The sequence below is a fragment of the Megachile rotundata genome, chromosome 6 (genome assembly GCF_050947335.1).
Source record: "Megachile rotundata isolate GNS110a chromosome 6, iyMegRotu1, whole genome shotgun sequence".
Lineage (NCBI taxonomy): Eukaryota > Metazoa > Arthropoda > Insecta > Hymenoptera > Megachilidae > Megachile > Megachile rotundata.
In genome coordinates, this window is record NC_134988.1 from 16,136,134 (window position 1) to 16,153,713 (window position 17,580).

Here is a 17,580-nt window from a genome sequence, read left to right on the forward strand (position 1 = left end):
TCTTTCGGAACGTGTTTTCGAGTGCGAAAGAAAACAAGATTTTACGATAAACAGGCACTTTTTTATGTGCAATTATTTTGAGAATGATCAGTGATGTTACATCACGAGGATGTAACGTCGAATTAAGAGAAATATCGAATGCAAACGTTTCGAATCGTGGCATTACGAGATGAAAGACTCGACTAGTTTCCACGAAAGCTAAGTACGATTATTTTCCTTTCAATTAACGCCGAGGAGAGTTTCCGTTTAGTTGGCGGCGCTTTCTCGCCTTTCGATCGCGAAACTCGAGGACACTTCTGAAAAGTGTTGGCCAAGTAAACCGATCCTCGGAACCGTCTATTTCGGTCGTCCTAACATCCTATTAGCCGGGAAACTTAAATTAGATTCGCACGGTTTAACTTTTCACTTTTTGACCGACGAACACGCTCCTTGGACTCTTGGGACAGGCTAAATCCAGCCGTTCGTCGGTAGAAATTATGCGGCGACTGGATTGATTTATCGCCAACGATCTTCGTCGAAGCGGCACGCGAAAAAAAAAATGAACGCCTCTCGTTAGACGGGAGAAACTTTGTTGGAATATTCTTCGTCGTTGGTCGATCCCATCGGACGAATTTCCTTCCGATTCGAGTCGAGATTCGAGAACAAACGTCTCGTCGTGTCGTGCAAGGCTAGAATTTTCCCGTGTAAAATTCGCCCCGGGACGAGGGGAGGGAACTGGTTGCACGGTGTTGATAACAGCGTGCACACGTTGTGCATGCACGTGGTATCCTTAAAGCAAGGCGGGAAACAGCAAAGAAATATGATCGTGTGCTTCGCGTGCACGCCCCACGGTTGCACTTCATGAATTTTCTACCGCTACCCTCTGTGTTATAACTTCATGCTGGATTTTAATACGGGATACGCGAAGCTTGAAAATAAAAAGGAAGGGACACGCTGCCTGTTTCAAAAGAGCTATTTTCGCGGCACTCTTTATTCTTAACCGATTTAAAACGCGACCTGTGCTATCTGACACTCTATCCAACGCCAGGCAAAATTTACTAAATTCGTGTTGCTAAGTCGTGTTAAAATTACCGACTTATATTAAAATTAGAATTTTATCACGTACTTTTATATATCTGATAAATCAGTTATATTAATTCTATCACTGTTAGAATTTGTTATTTGAAGTTGTTGATGAACCAGGGTTTGAATTACGTGTTTGCAAAATTATTTGAACGGAGACTTATGTTTGAGAACAGTTATTTATCACGATGTACTCATTAATATGATATTATGATTGTATAATAATATACAATTCTCATAAGCTATACAATTAAAAGATTTTAATCTCCCAATTTCTGAACGACCAAAAATTTAAAACTTGCAAGGTTCTGCAAATCCAACCTGTGGATCGAGAGTAATATTTCGTAAATCCCGATGTAGAAGCAAATGGCTGGTGAACGCGTCTCACGAGCCGGCGATATCGTTGCGTTAAGTAGAATAGCCCCGTGGCTGGCGTAGGATGTCTGACAAATGCGGGCCTCATACTACTTACTCTACGAAGCTTTACTCCTGTCGCGTTTAAAGTGATACAAATGGAACGTCTCTTTTTTACGTTATTACCGGCCAGACATTTCTGCAGGATTGTGCAATAAATCAGCCGGAATATTTGTTGCTGGCCAAGTCATCCTTAATTAAGGAGAAAAAATGTGCGCGTGCACCGCGGACCGCGTAGCGTCTAGTTTTATCGTCGGTAATATGTTCCAAGCTTTTGAAAGTTCCTTATACGCCCGCGAGTGGTATGTCTTTATACCGGTGAAATCCTCCGTGGTTCCGTTTCGTGGAAGTCTGGTTCGATCGTCAAATTGCCGGAGCTGACAATTAAAAGGGAGGGGAACGAAGAGACGTTCCCTGGACATCGAGAATAGCTTGGAAATTCTAGTCATTTATGAGGGTTTAAACGTTGCATCGAATTTCGGCAACTCAGTGTTTCGAGTAAGCAAAATTCTCGAATTCAATAGTTGCAGAATTTCGAGCCGAGTAACACCGCTAAATCAGCTTTTTGCGAATCGGTTAAGTGAAGTATCCTCGGTTTGGTCGTTAACACTTTTAACACCGCGATAAAATAAATGTTTCTTTTTAGTAAATCTACTGTGACATTTTCATATTTGATGCTTTCTAATACGCTGAAAGTTATTTGTTTTACCTACAAGACTTTTATAAATATTCAGAACACTCAAAGTGTTAACATAATTCTTTGAGACTCTTTGACGGAATAAAAATAATCCCACCAGCACGTTTGAATATCGTGTTAAAATATTGTGACAGCAAACAGCTTGGTTTTGAACAATTTTAATGCAAAAATATCACAATGTTTACATTACGGTGGATGAAATACATATAGCTTTGGTTTCTTTAATGAGATGCAAATTCAAAGGTAAACGAACGGTATTGGGATAAATTAGCAGCGTTTACCGAACAATATAGCACGAACGGACCAGTTTACGATCATTTATACGGTGATATATGTATGTAACGCCACGTTCCAACCGCAGAAAATTAATCGATCAACGTGGATATCATGGACCGCGGTTTAGTTTTGCCTCATTTTCAGAACATCGGTTTTCAGCGAAAAATATCGCGACCAAATTTGACAAGCATAACAGCATTGATGTTCCGACATCAAAATAATTCGCGTTGTCGTGTTGCTTTGGTAATTTCAAAGCAAACAAAATTAATTCACGATGTTAACAAATATTGATGTTTCTCAGGAAATTCATAAAAATTCAGTTTCAAATCAAATCTGTAAATTTATCAATTTTCAAGTCCCAAAATTTTCAGATTCCAAAATTCCCAAATTCTGAATTTGTTCCTAAATTTTCATTTCCTAAAATTCTCACACCAGAACCCTAAATTTCCATATCGTGAAATCCCCGAATCCCCAGATCGTCAGTCCCATAAATCTGCGAGCCTCAAAATCCTTAAATCTCCGAATCCCCGAATCTCCATATCTTCAAACAGCCAAATATTTCACGGCGTTAAAAGTGATAGTCGGTCGAAAAAGCATCGATGGAGCGCAAGATGTTAACGGGATTCGATTTGCAAGCTAACAGAATCGCAGTTTGAAAGTTTGAATGGCCGCTAACTACGCTTTTTCACTCGTCGCACGTTTCCTCGTCCTTATGGAAAAACTTTGCGTAGACTCGCCGGTAAATTTCCTCCGACCAGTCGCGATTTCCTCGTAGCAGGCAGCGTAATGGCGTAATTTCCATACGTTCAAAGTTATCACCCACTTATCCGGTCGCCATACGAATAACCCCGTCGCAAATTGAAACATCATATTCAATTCAGGACCCCCGTCACACGAGCTATCGACCGTATCGCCGTTTCTGTATAAGATTTTGTTTGCTTTGTGACGCTTTCAGTCGTCAACTGGCTGTCAAAATCAGAAACTTTTATGACCGTTGGTAACATCTGTTTTTGAGCCAATTTTGACAGATATCAGTTATCGCTTCCCATTTTTCATTTCTTTTCGAACGCGTTATCTGACAGTGAAAACGTGGACATACGAAGCCCGATGTTCAATGTGTTACTACACCAAGAAATTATACAGTTTTAATGAAATTTCAGATAAACTGACAGTGCAAACTTGGGAGTTATTTAAACCTTGAATAACGTTTCAATTTATTCCCGACTCGTTGCTTCGGAATGAAAGCAACTTTGAACGGAGATCAATTTTATCAATCGAGAAGAAAATTATCGGTAAAATTTCGCGGAACTCTCCCAGGGTCTATCTGCGGTCGAATCGACACAAAGTTGGCGTGCCTGTAATTCGAAAATAAGAATTTTAAATGTATCCGTGCGATGCTCGCTAAAGCGTATTGTATCGAAAATGTGTGCGGATGAAAGCCGATATTCGCTAGGTTCTGGAAAACGTTGTCACCGATGTGGCCGGATATTTCTGCCTCGCCGAGGTTCCGTCGTGGACAGTTTCCATTTGAAATTTAAGTGGAATCCGGCCGTGGATCAAGAACACCGAGGTGGCTAAATTTAAATTCAAGTTCCAAACAAAAGCCACGGGAAGCCGGACGATCAGCTTGGCGAGAACTGTCGCTATGAATTCGCTCGTGTCGGAACTTTCGCGATTTTCATGGAAATTTAAGTGCGAATGACGCTGAAGCTTTCGTGTTAATGTCAAGAACTCCTTGGAAAAGGCGAAATGTGTACAAACAGATTCTTTAGACTCTTTAACAGTGGATTTGTCTGTTACTGAATTGTTCATTTTATTACTTGTCAGTTTTGTTGGTGCACGAAATATGCAAGGGGTGCTTTGTTGAAAACGTAGATTAGATTTCTCAGTTAGAAAATTTTATGTAGGTTCATAAGTTTCAAAATGTGCAAGGGATCGAAGACGTAGATTAGATTTCTCAGTTTAAAAATTTTATATAGCTTCATAAAGTTTCAAATCAAGTGACAAACGAATTTATACAAAATAAATTCCCAAGTTTTGGAATATAAAAATTTTTAAATGAGAAATTTCCGGTACGGGTCGATGCAGCTGACCGCAGTTTTAAATCATTAAGTCTACATTAATTACTTATGCATGACTCGTCGGGCGATTTTATTTGATTTGCAATTTTCGCCAATTATTGAATGTTACACATCGGATTTTTTGAGCGGAATTAATGCGTTTATAATGCGGCGTGTTCGACAGGATGCATTAATGAATCATTAGTTAAGAAGGAAAAATTGATTTCCACCGCATCCGCAGGGTTATTAATAAATCGAGCGATGCACGCCTGTATCCGAGAATCATTAATACGCATTTCACATGTTACACGCATTGGTAATTACGATAAACCTTTTAATTAACGTCGATTATTCTGACGAGCGGAATAACTCGTCATTAAATTTCGCTCGACTATTCGTGTCGCAAATTCTAACGTATGTGAATTGTGTATCTTTCGGTACATGCCTCGGATAAGCCTCTGACGTATTAAGGAGATAACGAATGCATGAATGTCTTTGAGCGATTCTATCACAGAGGGAGTAAAAATAAATTCGTAATGGGGGTCTCTTTGACTAGCAGAATTTTCTTTCTTCTCGAGGAGCTTTGTAACGCACTTTGACCCTTTTTCGTAGGCTGATTTATTTTTACTGCCGCTGTCCGTCAGCTATAACTTGCCTCTGTACCTGTTCACTCGCGTGCCATGTTTAAGAAAGTAAAGAATGGTTTAACGTCACGACGGAACGGGTTGAATGTTTAATGGGTCGTTTTACATCGAGTAACACGAGCCACACTTAATTGGTCGGGATGGGAGGAAGGCATTTTTAAATATCAACCGAACAGCCTTGCCAGAACGTGGGAGTGAATGTGACCCAGTGTCGATGATTTACGTGTTTGCGGAACGGGAAGTCTTTGTTTGCTGTAGCATTTGTAGGAAATGGATTGACGCGAGTTGTGTTTAGCTTTATTGCTTTATCATGTTGCATGCGGAGTAAACCAAGATGGTGTAAGGGTATTTCAAACAGCGCCGAAGCTCTATATTCCGAGAACGTCTCTTCGAGTGGAAGTTCTGTATTTTACTTATCATTCGATACTATTCGTAATGTAAATTTTCCATTGGATTTCAATTTCAAGACACATGTAAGTGGAACGGAAAAGAAATCGCGGTCCGGCGATGTTTATCGATGCAGCAAAATTAATTGCGCTTTTCCTGAATCGCGAGGTCACCTAAATGGAGTTTAATATCGTCTCTGGCAAAGCAAATACCGGTAAACCGCGCAAACGGAAGAACGGCTCGTTCAAAGTTGATGTTATTTCATTCGAGAATCGATGAATATTTTTATTTTTACATGGCTTTCATTGCCATCAAATTGACGTTCGAACTATCGTAAAGGTCCGCAAAATATCAAACACGATATTAAAAACTTCACGAAGCAAACTTCGAGACGCAAAAATTGAACGTGCCGATAATAAATGCGAGTAAAAAGTGCCGGTTAAACCATAGTTTAAGTTGGAACAGAAACGCGAAAAAGGCAAGTTGAATATAAACGCGTTAAAGTTGTCGGAACGTGGAACCATGTGGCGGAAATAAAAATTTAAACTACTCACTCCGTGGTCGAATAATCAGGAAAAAAACACACACGGCACAGAGAAGTTTTAGCAGTTGGGAAAATGTGTGTAGTAGCTGCATGGATGGATCAGAATCGCAGATGTTGCCTGTGGACCCTCTGCTGTAGTTCACTTTCCAAAGTTTCCAGCGATTGGGATCCCCTCAGCGCGCGTAATGCATTTACGACAGTTAAGAAGTTCCGTGTATGCTGATTTATTTAAAATATCGAACGCTTCGGTACGCAGCCGGGAAGTTAAACGACATAAAATAAACAGGAAGTCCTGGATCCGCCAACTTCTGGTACACCAAATGTTAGGAGAATGCTTGCTGAGGACGCCATCCGATTTGGGAGCCTCAAGTTTCGACGTGGTTTTGACGTCAGGCGAATTTAACGGGACGCGAAATCGTCGCAGTGCGATTTTGGGTTCGAATTTGGAGAGGTTTGGATTCGATGCGAGTCGAATTTGGTGTGGTGGTGGGGTGATTTAAGTATGGTAGGATTAAGATTTGGCGGATTCTGAATTTGGGGCGAGTGGAATTTGGTGCGACCCGAATTCGACGCGGTTGGAATTCGATGTGATCCAAATTCGGGACGATCCAAATTCGGTACAGTCGGAATTCGACGCGATTAGAATTCGGCGCATCCCGAATTCGATGCGATCCAACTCCACGTGATCGAAATTCGACGCGATCCAACTCCACATGATTCGAATTCGACGCGATCCAACTCCACGCGATCCGAATTCGGTGCGATCCAACTCCACTTGATCCGAATTCGACGCGATCCAATTCCACGTGACCCGAATTCGACGCGATCCGAACTCGGTGCGATCCAATTCCACGTGACCCGAATTCGACGCGATCCGAACTCGGTGCGATCCAATTCCACGTGATCCGAATTCGACGCGATCGAACTCCACGTGATCCGAATTCGACGCGATCCAACTCCACGTGAACCGAATTCGACGCGATCCAACTCCACATGATTCAAATTCGACGCGATCCAACTCCACGTGATCCGAATTCGACGCGAACGAACTCCACATAATCCGAATTCGACGTGATCCAAATTCAGCGCATTTTGAATTCGACCCGTTCCAAATTTGGCGCAACATGAATTCGACGCGATCCAAATTCAACGAAAGGGAATTCGACGCAACCTAAATTCGACGCGATGCGACTCGGTGTAATCCGAATTCGGCACAACTTTACCAACGCAATTCTATTCGATACAATCGAAATCGACCCGATGCATTTCAATTCAATTCCACGCAATCCTTTTCGTCACGTTTCAGCTCTACTCAGGGAGAATAAAAATTCTCAAACCCACTCCCAAGTGGATACACTATCTCTTCTGAAAATGAGTACAGTAAAAATCTTCCAGATAAATACGTAAACTTAAGGGAATAAATTTACCTTTAGAACCAGTGTAAAGTAATAGCAAGCTACAAATTAGAACACTAAGCTTGGCTTTAGTATGTATACTTGAATCGAAGCTTAACCTAAACGATAAAGTTATGGAAAATATTCAGTCTCGTATATCGTGTTTTTAATCAAGAGGATTAGGAAATTTTGCGTGGAGAAATTCCGGGAATTTCGGGGATCGGTGTGAGTTAGCATCGACGAAGCGGAGTGTAAAATTACATAGATGGTTTATCATTATCAGGTGGAATGGCTGGATGAACGAGCAAACTGTCAAAGTAAATTTAACTAGTAAATATCGGCTGTGGTGCTCTCATGTCTAATATCTTGCGAGTAAAACGAGTCGATTTCACGCCAGGGAAAATTGTGTTCATTATATTGCCGGTAGGATTAGCCTTGATAATGAGATTTGGAAATTAACGATTCCTCGTTCAACCGAGTTCCTAGTTCGAGCGGTTTCTAAATAACCTTCTCTTGTTCCTCTTCTCTTTTCTATCTTCTCCGTTCCTGTAGCACGAATTTCGTCTACATTTTGTTCGCGATATATCAGCACTCGTTATTTCGCGTTATCGCGAGAAATATTTGCTCGCTGGAAATCGGGTTAAAAGTGTGGCAAATTCTGCTTGCTATTCGAATCCTCAGATTATGGGAATCCGGAGATAAATTTGACCCAATAACGACGCCAAATTAACGCACAGTCATATCTCTCCGGTAATACATTTCGGATCTCCTCAAAAATATACGATAATTCGAGTTGCTGATTATCGTGTAAATTCTTGTGATCGAAACGACTGTTCCACGGATATACAGCTTTTATTTCCACTGTTACTTGTGCGGTGATCGATAGCGTGGTCAAGAATCTCGCGCAAATGAAACGATGGTTCGCGCGATTGTGAATTATGCCGGCTATTCGGGAAACGAAATATTCGAAACTGTTCGCTGCTAAACTGATTGGAATCGAAGATTACTGTGCCGGAGGATCGTCTCTAATTGCATTCTTAGAAGCTGCCGATGAAGCGAATCGCAGGAATTCTTGATCGTACGTTCGTGGCATATCGCTGAGTTCTGAGCATTGATCTTCCTCGAATTACGAGTAACTTTGATAGTCGCTCCTTCACGGTATTTATTAATTATACATTTACTAATCGTTCATTTTTTCATCTTACACCTGATTATTTCTTTTCTTGTACAACAAAGAATAATTGCAGTCGAATTTTTCGCTATACAAATTGTATAATTTCATAAAAAGTAGAAAGATATTCTTATAAGAATTTGTGATACTTGACATATTTAAATACGAAATTCCCATTGGATTTTCATCGAATTGTAAGTTTAATTCAGACTCGAAACGTCATAATCGCATGCAAAGTACAGAGATTTCCACGCAGACGCAACAATGCGACTTACAAAAGATGGTAATCCAAATAAGCGACTCGTGGAACAGTGCGACGCATCGAGAAACTGGAAACAGTCGGCTAACGATATTATTTTCTGTCCTGGGAGTATGGTTTCATTAAAGTTATGTTAAGTGAGATTACACAGTTAACAAGACGTAGCTCGTTTCCCGTGTAACATTGATTATACGTGTTGCGTAAGTTGCCTGTTAAGTTATCAAGGGGATTGCCGCATCCAACAAGTGTTACCATCGATCTGCTCTTAGAAACGGTCCTCAGAGAACCAATCTCTGGGTCATTTACGCTCATGACTGCCCTTTCGACTATTCCTCCTTGTCCAAATTTCTAAATTTTCCAATCTCCAAACTTTCATGTTATCAAATTCTCAGATCTTCAAATTCCTTCATTCCCTCTTATTCCACAATATGCAACTTTTATGAATCTTCAAATTTCCAAACGTAGACAACGGGAGCGCACCTATCTGGAAATCACATTTTATAAGATAGAAATTTACGTGAAAGGATCTGTTCCAAAAATCCTTGAAAATGAGGTGAAATCTACGGTTAAATGCGAAGCTTCCAATAAGCTCCAGGAAATGGCACGTCCGGACCATATTACGGTTGTCACGTAAGCGCGTCGTCGTTGGTGACGATATAATTTCCTGCAAAAACATCGTCCGTGGTCTTCGCAACCGATGATCGACAAAATTATGTCTATCTTCGTGGGGCAAGTTAATCGAGCCTCGTCGATCGAATCCGTCTACCGTTATCTAAATGGACCAAAAGTCTAGGAAGCTGGATCGGATGGCGGATATCGTTGGCTCTATCAACAGATTCGCACGGGTGAACGAAATCGTGTCAAGCACAATGATTAACGAGGTCCATCGTCGTTTCGGAACTGTTTGGTGCCCGCCGGTAAATGAAACGAGAGGATCCGGTAGATATATATTTAATGGCGCGACACCGTCATCAGGGTCGATGGAGCCGTGACACTTGGTTAAAAACGAACCCACCGACCGACCGGGTTCCCTCTGCAATTTGCGTCGCATTTTGTCGTATTATACACGGAGTCGAGCTAGAAACGGGACACCACGGTCCCGCGAGCAGCTTTTGTGCCATCGTCACCCGTGCGCCTGTGCCTCTTAACGCGTTGCAATGGAATTAAATGAAAGAGTCTGGCTTTTCACTCGCATCCTTCGTTCGCGGCAGCATACTTTTTCCCGCCGTCCTTCTTTCGAAGCGAATGTCCGCGTCGACATGCTGTAATTATTCCGTTTGTTCCGCGGGAAAATACAGTCCCTTTTTTTTCCTACCGAACGGTGTCACGAGTAACCGGGAAACTAGAAGAGACTGCTGGAAAATATTTAATTACTGCGATCTCTTTGAAACTGGCGATCCAATTATCGCGCGTCTACAAATTAGTCCAGCAATTATGTACCGATCGTTTCCGAGCGCTTAATTTTTGCTGGACGTTACAAGAATCGGGGAATCTCAGGTACACACTCGTTATCTCTCCTTTACGAGTCTTCCATTTCTCGCGGACTGATGAAAGAACGAAAACTAACCGAGCGGTTTCTCACTTAACGATACTTCGATCGAGGACGCAATAAACTTACGAATGATTGCGACGTTCCCGTAATTCACAGATAATGGATCCCTCGTTTTCGTCGACCGCGTTCGAACGATTAGTTCGAGCGAAGAGTTGCGGAGCGAACGTTGACTGAATTAATTGGACGAAGTGAGTTTCGGGAGAACCTAAATTTAATGAAGGCTTCTGGATAGAAGCCGTGGAAAAACGAGCAGAAGAAGAACAGAGGCGACCGCGATTTTCCTTCTTCTTACCGAAAGAAAAGTTCGGAAAGTAAGGCGGCTTTAGATTCAAGATCTCCTCTCTCTTCCTCTTCCGCCTTCTTCCGCAGCTGGAGCTCACCTCTCGACTCGTCCCTCGTGCTCTCTCCTTCTTCCTCCTCCTTGCACTTGTTGTTCTAAGTACTTTTATATGAAAGTTCTTTTAAGACTTTTTAATCTGGCCGCGTGCAGACAGAAAGATAGAGAGCTGACAGCAGAAATGAAAGAGCGTTTTCTGCCCGTATGATTCCGCTCGACGATCAACGGGACAGAAGCAAGTCGACGACAGGTATCTCTCGTTGACAAGTCGACTCGTCGATCCGTGTTTTAGTTCGATAGATTGTTTCGCCGACAGGTATTTTCTATCGACTCGCACGATCGCAGCTACATCGGATCCACCGACCATACGTGGCCTCTGTAAATCGCTCTGTCACCGAGATATTTCCTTTCCGCGCAATTTCTGACGGGACACGTTATATATTGCACGCGTCGCACTTGTCACGAGCCACGGCGATGATGTGCCGAGGATCGTGCTCTTTTCTCAACAGGAATTTTGTTCAAAGAACATTCTACCGTGATGTTGATTCTGAAAAATGACCGGCAATGCGTACACATTTCTCTTGGTACGCGATTTTTATATGATTCAATAGATCTCGTCGTGAGATCGTAAATACTTGTCCAATTGACAAGCACTTTATTTAGTGCAATCATAAAGTGCAAGATTATTTTTCAAAAGTAGATTGTATCTCTCGGAACGGATAATTTGAAATTCGTTAAACGTAAATGTTGAAAATGCATGATACAACAATTGAACGAAATGAAATTCTGAACACGTGCAGAGAAGTTGCGTTGTAAATATCGAAGCAACAGGAAAAACGGGAAATATGTGATCAGATGAAGCCAGGGTTTTAAATTCAAAGGAAAACGAGTTGCAGGATGCATTGCAAGCTGGAAAGTCATTTGTTTCGCTGTCATTGTGTCTCCCCATGCAATCCACTTTATAATTTAATTCCCTGACCGATAGAAATTCTTTTCGTTCTCTGAGAATGCATATTTGCATAGCCACTTGTCTGTTCGCATTTTTAGAACAAGTTCATCGAAACACTTTGAGCCACCGGTTTGCACGATTCTGTAGAACGTGTACTCGTTACTGTCAGTCTACCGAAATCGTCTAATCTTGTGGCAGAGGAGAAATCCATGAACGGGAAATTCGCCGTGCGAATTTTTGCAGCGCAAACTCGCGAATTGTGTCGCACGGTCGACGCGTTTCAATTTGTTACCGCTTGTTTCGTTGAAAAATGCAAAATCCTCGGCGAGATTTTTCCACGTCACAAAGACAAAGATGCGAGCGCCGGGACAGGCTGCATTCCGTATGTAAAATGTTGTCCTCCTATCGACGCCCATGAATATTTCATCTTTGCAGCCACGTTCCATCGCGAGAACGACAACTTAATTTCTCCGGTATTCTTCAACCGCGGCAGACGTCAGGCAACTGTTCCTAAAGTATGGAGCCCTTGGGACGTGCACGACATGTCCTACGTTATTGCCGCGGTTAGAAACGGTGCGAATGAACGTCGACGGTTTATTGTAGGACAAAAATATAGCTTCATATTCCATTTTACTTAACAAAGGCTTCTGCTCTTTGTTTCGCACGTCAGAAAATTCGTACGTCCGCCTTGGTGCGCAACATCTTCTCCAGAATGCATCGTTTGCTCAGCGACGAGGAAATTCAAGAAAATTAATCGTTATCTTCCGCCGTCTCGACGCTGTTGCTATTTTCTGTTGCCGGCAGACCTTCTTTTCAGATGAAATTTCTATTAATCCGTCTTGTTAATTAACTATGTATAGATGCGCCGTAATTGATTCTGAGAGGAATTTCGAAGAAATTTTATTATTCTCCGTAACAGCAGGATTATGTTGCATATTTTGCAATATTTCTGAAATTTCTGCTCGTTAAAATTTTTGTATCAAAAATGCAAGCAATTAGTAAATGAAACGGGATCCCTCCGAATGTTTAATTACTCTTCGCAACAAAGTATTAGTTTTAATTTTCGTTAATGCAACGAAATCCCGCAGGGAATATCGAAGCTGTGCGTTTTGTAATTGTAATGGGATATGTTTTTTCTTAAAAGAATGAAACGAGGAATTTTTTTGATACTTGTTTTTATTCAGGACGAGGGTGGAAGATCCCGTTTGCCGGATACTTTCAATATTAACAGGGCGACAAACTCGCACGAGAGCACCCTTCACATTTTCCCTCATAAGTAACCAAGAATCTGCCGTTGCTCGCTCCACACTCATGCTCGAATGGGAAAAAGAAGAGCCGGAGAAAAACTGTTGTGTCCGCTCGACATTTCGATCACGTTCCAGCCTGTCGAGTCGAATAATAATTTCCAAGATTGATGGAGCATTATCGCGCAAGCTGAAAGAATAGGACGCGAGCGGGGTCCTCGAACTGGCGCGTAACTCGGAAACCAAACTTTATTCCCAGCTGCGGAACACGCGATGACAGACTTTCACAGTGAATAAATTACAGGTAATTCCGTCATTTCCCCGACAGCGTGTACGGAAGCGCGTTTCCTTACGGATGCAAGGGTGAGAGGGCGAAACAATGCCGAAAATCCTGATCCATTTTCAATCCGGGTCACAGACAATAGAACGGCCCCGTGAATTAATCCATAATATCGCCTTGCAGTTACAGTACAATGCGTGAATCCCATTTCCTGCTCACCCTATTCCCTTTACCCCTAACACCGCATCCACTCGTCCCTGACAGAGTAAATCCGCTTCAATTGTCGACGATCCCCTTTCATTAGCATCCGTGACGAAGTCCGCCAGTTTTTCATCTCGACTGCCGCTGTTTGACTAAACGTCGACTCGACGCTCGGCGACACAAGCAAGAAAAGCGACGCCCGTCCACAGGGTAGAAAGCCGCTTTCTAAAGTTTCTCGCCCACCCTCCGCACTGCTTTAAACGCTCGTTGTTCGAAAACGGTATCGTTCAGTTCGTGCGTTTCGATTTTACGTGACCGCACAGTTGGCAACGTGTCGCTAGTTCTCCCATGAATTTTCCAGAAAAGAGGATAAGGGTTCCTTTCTCGAAACGGAAACGGCCAAAGAAACGATCTCGGAGGAGGGGATCGTTCTCTCGGATAATCAGCTACCGGGTTAACCGCGGTTTCGATTCGGCGAAAGTAAATTAAGGACCCTTTTGCGACGTGTTCTATTTGATGGCCAGACCTGCTGAACCGACTGACAGAACTGAAATTTATCGTGGGTTCGAGACGGCTGCTTCGGGATCGGCTACGTAACTTAATTGCGGGAAAGGGTCAGTGAAATTCACGTGGATTGTTTGCTGGAACCTTCTCGATAGCTTCGGATTTTCTTTGAGAACGTTCGAGGGTGAAAGAACCTGAGGGAAATGCGAACTTGGGCTGCTTTAATAAAAAGTAATATTTCTCTTGAATAAAAATAATTATAGAAGGGTGGGAAAAAAATATCTGAAGATATGTCAAGGTAGAAGAATATCCTAACATAATTTTATATTCACTACAACATCATTATTTATAATTTCCTATGAAAATCCAAATATGAAGAGAAAGCTAATACGTAAAGGACAATAATTTGTTTAGGAGCAAATTCGTGAACGATAGAGAATATCATGACAAACGAGGGAAAATCGAATTGTAGAAGATTGGTACGGTATCGTTGGTTGACACGTGGACAGGGACAACAACGAAGCAACGGGCGTTGTTTCGACGCGACAGGGTGTGTTATCGTGGCCGTGTTAGCGGCGATCGTTTGATGTTTACCGCGATCAAATAGAAAATTGGGTTTCGTCGACGTCACTTGGACAAAATCTCGCGGCGCGGCATGTGTTCGCGTTTCGACAAAATTGTCACGAACATCGCCACCGGTATTATCGACGCTGTTGTAGTTGCGGTTTTACGATCGACGCTCCTTTACAAGTGGTATGATTTTACGGTGTCCATTTGCAGTGTTTCTCGCTGGAAATTCTTCACAATTTTCCGGTTAGCACATCGTATAATTGACACTCGTTAAAATCGAATTTATTGTTCGTAACAATGCCGTCGTCGAACAGAAATATCTTTTGAAATAAAGACTTTTTCTTCCTTTTGCCCTCGGAATGAAATAGGAAATTCTTGGAAGCAGAAGTTTCATTAAAAAAGTTAATCAAACTTTTTGTCCAGGAAACATTTTATAAATTGGACGTCCTTGGTGTCCCTAATTGGGCTACCATAAGTTTGCGTGATGAAATAATTAGGGAAATAGTAGGAGAGAAACTTTAAATATTAACATTATTATACTTCGTGTAGCAAATATAAAATGTGTATATGTTCAAAATTATGTCTATTAACAAATTCAGTATATTATAAATGATAAGTATTGTTAATATTTTATTTCTTTCGCGAAGAAGATTCTTGTCGTATCGAGTTACACACGAAACGAAAGACTCACAAACTACTTGTGGAACAAGATCCTGCTCGGAGCCTTGAAAACATCGACATGCAAATTCACTTTATTTTTCTACGAACAATGTCGCAAGCTGTGCTTCATAATTCGGTCACGTAACCCAGCAAAAACTCCATAGATGGGACGTGCCTTCACTGTCGCTGGATATTCGGACGGAATAAATGGAGGACGGTGCCGTTACGTGAAATATGTGGTCCGTAAGAAACACGGAGATAAGAAACGAAATTCTTTACCAGACGCGTCGATGTCTCGCTTTCTACGTCTCTCGTAATCGGCGATTAAGTTAACTCTTTAGTTACAAAAATCCTTTGTTGCTCCATGAGCGAACGTTAGTTCTCCTTTACAGGACTGCATTATTTACGTTGGGTCCGTACTTCAATTAACATAATTTAAGCTTAAACTTCTCTCGCAGCGTAGAGAACCTTAAAATCCAGGTGTATTGTCTCGGCTAAGAAAACTTGAAAACATTTTTCAGCTAAGTAAAGTTACGGAGACTAGAAGTTTGTTTAGGACCAGAGAGAAGTTATTATACGAGTCGGCGCGTATCACAAAGACTCGTGGTATGACGAAAGTTTGTTTTCCGGTGCATCGACTATTTTTTAATTATGTAATGTAACGGCAGATTCCTCTCGCGATGTGGCGTATAGTAGCCACGGTTAATTCAGAAATGCATTTTTTGCCACCTCAGTCCCTGGCCAGCCGAGTCCGCTTTTTTTCTCTTCGTCGCGACGTACGCTTTCATTAGACAGGATCCAAGCCATTCGCCGGAGTCGTTCTGAAAGTCCGTTCGGCCACGTTGCTTTCGCGTTTAAAGCTCTCGAGGAGGTATTAAAAATTCCTTGGTCTGGGGATTAGGACGATCCTGTCTAACGAAAGAACGTCAATAACCGCGACACTAAAGGCAAAAAAGTTTGTGTCGTACTGTATTTCTTGAAAGAAGTTGCGGAGCAAAAAACTTCGCAGCCAGGAAAGGAGGTATTAAAAATTCCACGACCTCCAGAGAATCTCATACTAAGGTTTTATTTCATTTATTTTCTTACCTGCTGAGTTGTTCTACTCGTCTGCTCATCTACGCCTTTATTCCACTCGTTTCACTCCATTATACACGTATTCTACTTGTCCGACCACCCACGCTCTTGTTCCACTTGTCTGACCACTTACAGATTTGTTCTACGTTTCCGAGTACCAGCTTCTACCGTTAGTTCAACAGTCTTCTGATTACCTAATAGTTCTACCTGTCTCACGACCTACAATTCCTCAGCTACGATCTTATTTTAGCTATCTAACCACTTGTAATTGTATGCCACTTGCTCGATTACTTACTGTCCTTATTTAAACATCTGAACTAACTATTTACCAGACTGTTTGTTGTCTGACCACACACAGTCTATTTTACTTATAGGACTAATTTCCTTGTACGACCACTTGCGGTCCAATACCTTCCTTATCATCTACATGTCTGATCATCTACCTCCTCTTTCCAAACTAGCATCCTTACTTTCCCAGCCATGTAGTTCTTTCGTATCTGCTTTTCACCTCTTACGAAGCTAGGCGATAAACGTCCAACAAGCGAATGATTCAGATTAGTATATCCGTAGCTTCGAAACGAGGAACAGGCGACGCAAGTCTGTCTGGAGTTAATAGTTCGTGCATGTGTTGGTGGCGGAGTGTTCTTAAGGTTGGTCAGTGTGTTCTGGAACAGAGTTTGCAGAATGGAGTTTTCGAGTGCGCAGCAGGCGAAGCGAGTTTCGTGGCAGCAAGTTTCATCGTAACGGTATACAGAACGACTGTTGTATATATATTTATCTTGCCATTATGTCTTGCCTCGGTTAATATACTACCATACGAGCTGTGCGTTCACTCCAGCCATCGTATATATGTATTACATGGTACAATGCTAACTGCGCAAATTAAGACGCTTGAAAATTCGAGTTAGAAGCGAAACAATACACCTCGCACGTCACTTGTTGCAGGCTGAGTTTAAACCGACGGGCCTTTAAATCGTCTCTAAGTCAGACTACATAACTGGCGACGTAATCACGCGAGGATTTTGAACCTTGAGCTCGTTAAGACTGAATCACCGACGGGATTACATGGTGTACCAGTTCGTGGTCGATTTGTCGGTTTCCCTGTAATTCCGTGATCAGGCTGAATACCCAAATTCGTTGCTGGAAATTTTCGTTTCGCTCACCGTCACGCTACATCGTGTGTTTAGGTCTCTCTGTTATCAGCGTTTACGCGATAGCGCTCGGTGAACGTATCGGCATGTGCAGGTTAATATATGCGCATAATCTTGATGACGAAGTAAACAGAGTGTCGTGGACGCGCA

General features: G+C 42.1%; 1 protein-coding gene across 3 annotated transcripts in view; it reads left to right on the top strand.

Moving 5' to 3' along the window:
• The window catches only part of 5-HT1 (serotonin receptor), a 111,369-nt gene that overhangs the window by 49,906 nt on the left and 43,883 nt on the right, over positions 1-17,580 (top strand). Inside the window, exon 1 of one of the 3 annotated variants that reach the window (XM_076532926.1) lies at positions 16,914-17,025. The exons of the other annotated variants lie outside the window; for them this stretch is intronic. The gene's annotated coding sequence lies outside the window, so the exon portion shown is untranslated. Of the gene's footprint in view, positions 1-16,913; positions 17,026-17,580 lie in introns of those variants that run through there. 3 annotated transcript variants of the gene reach the window in all.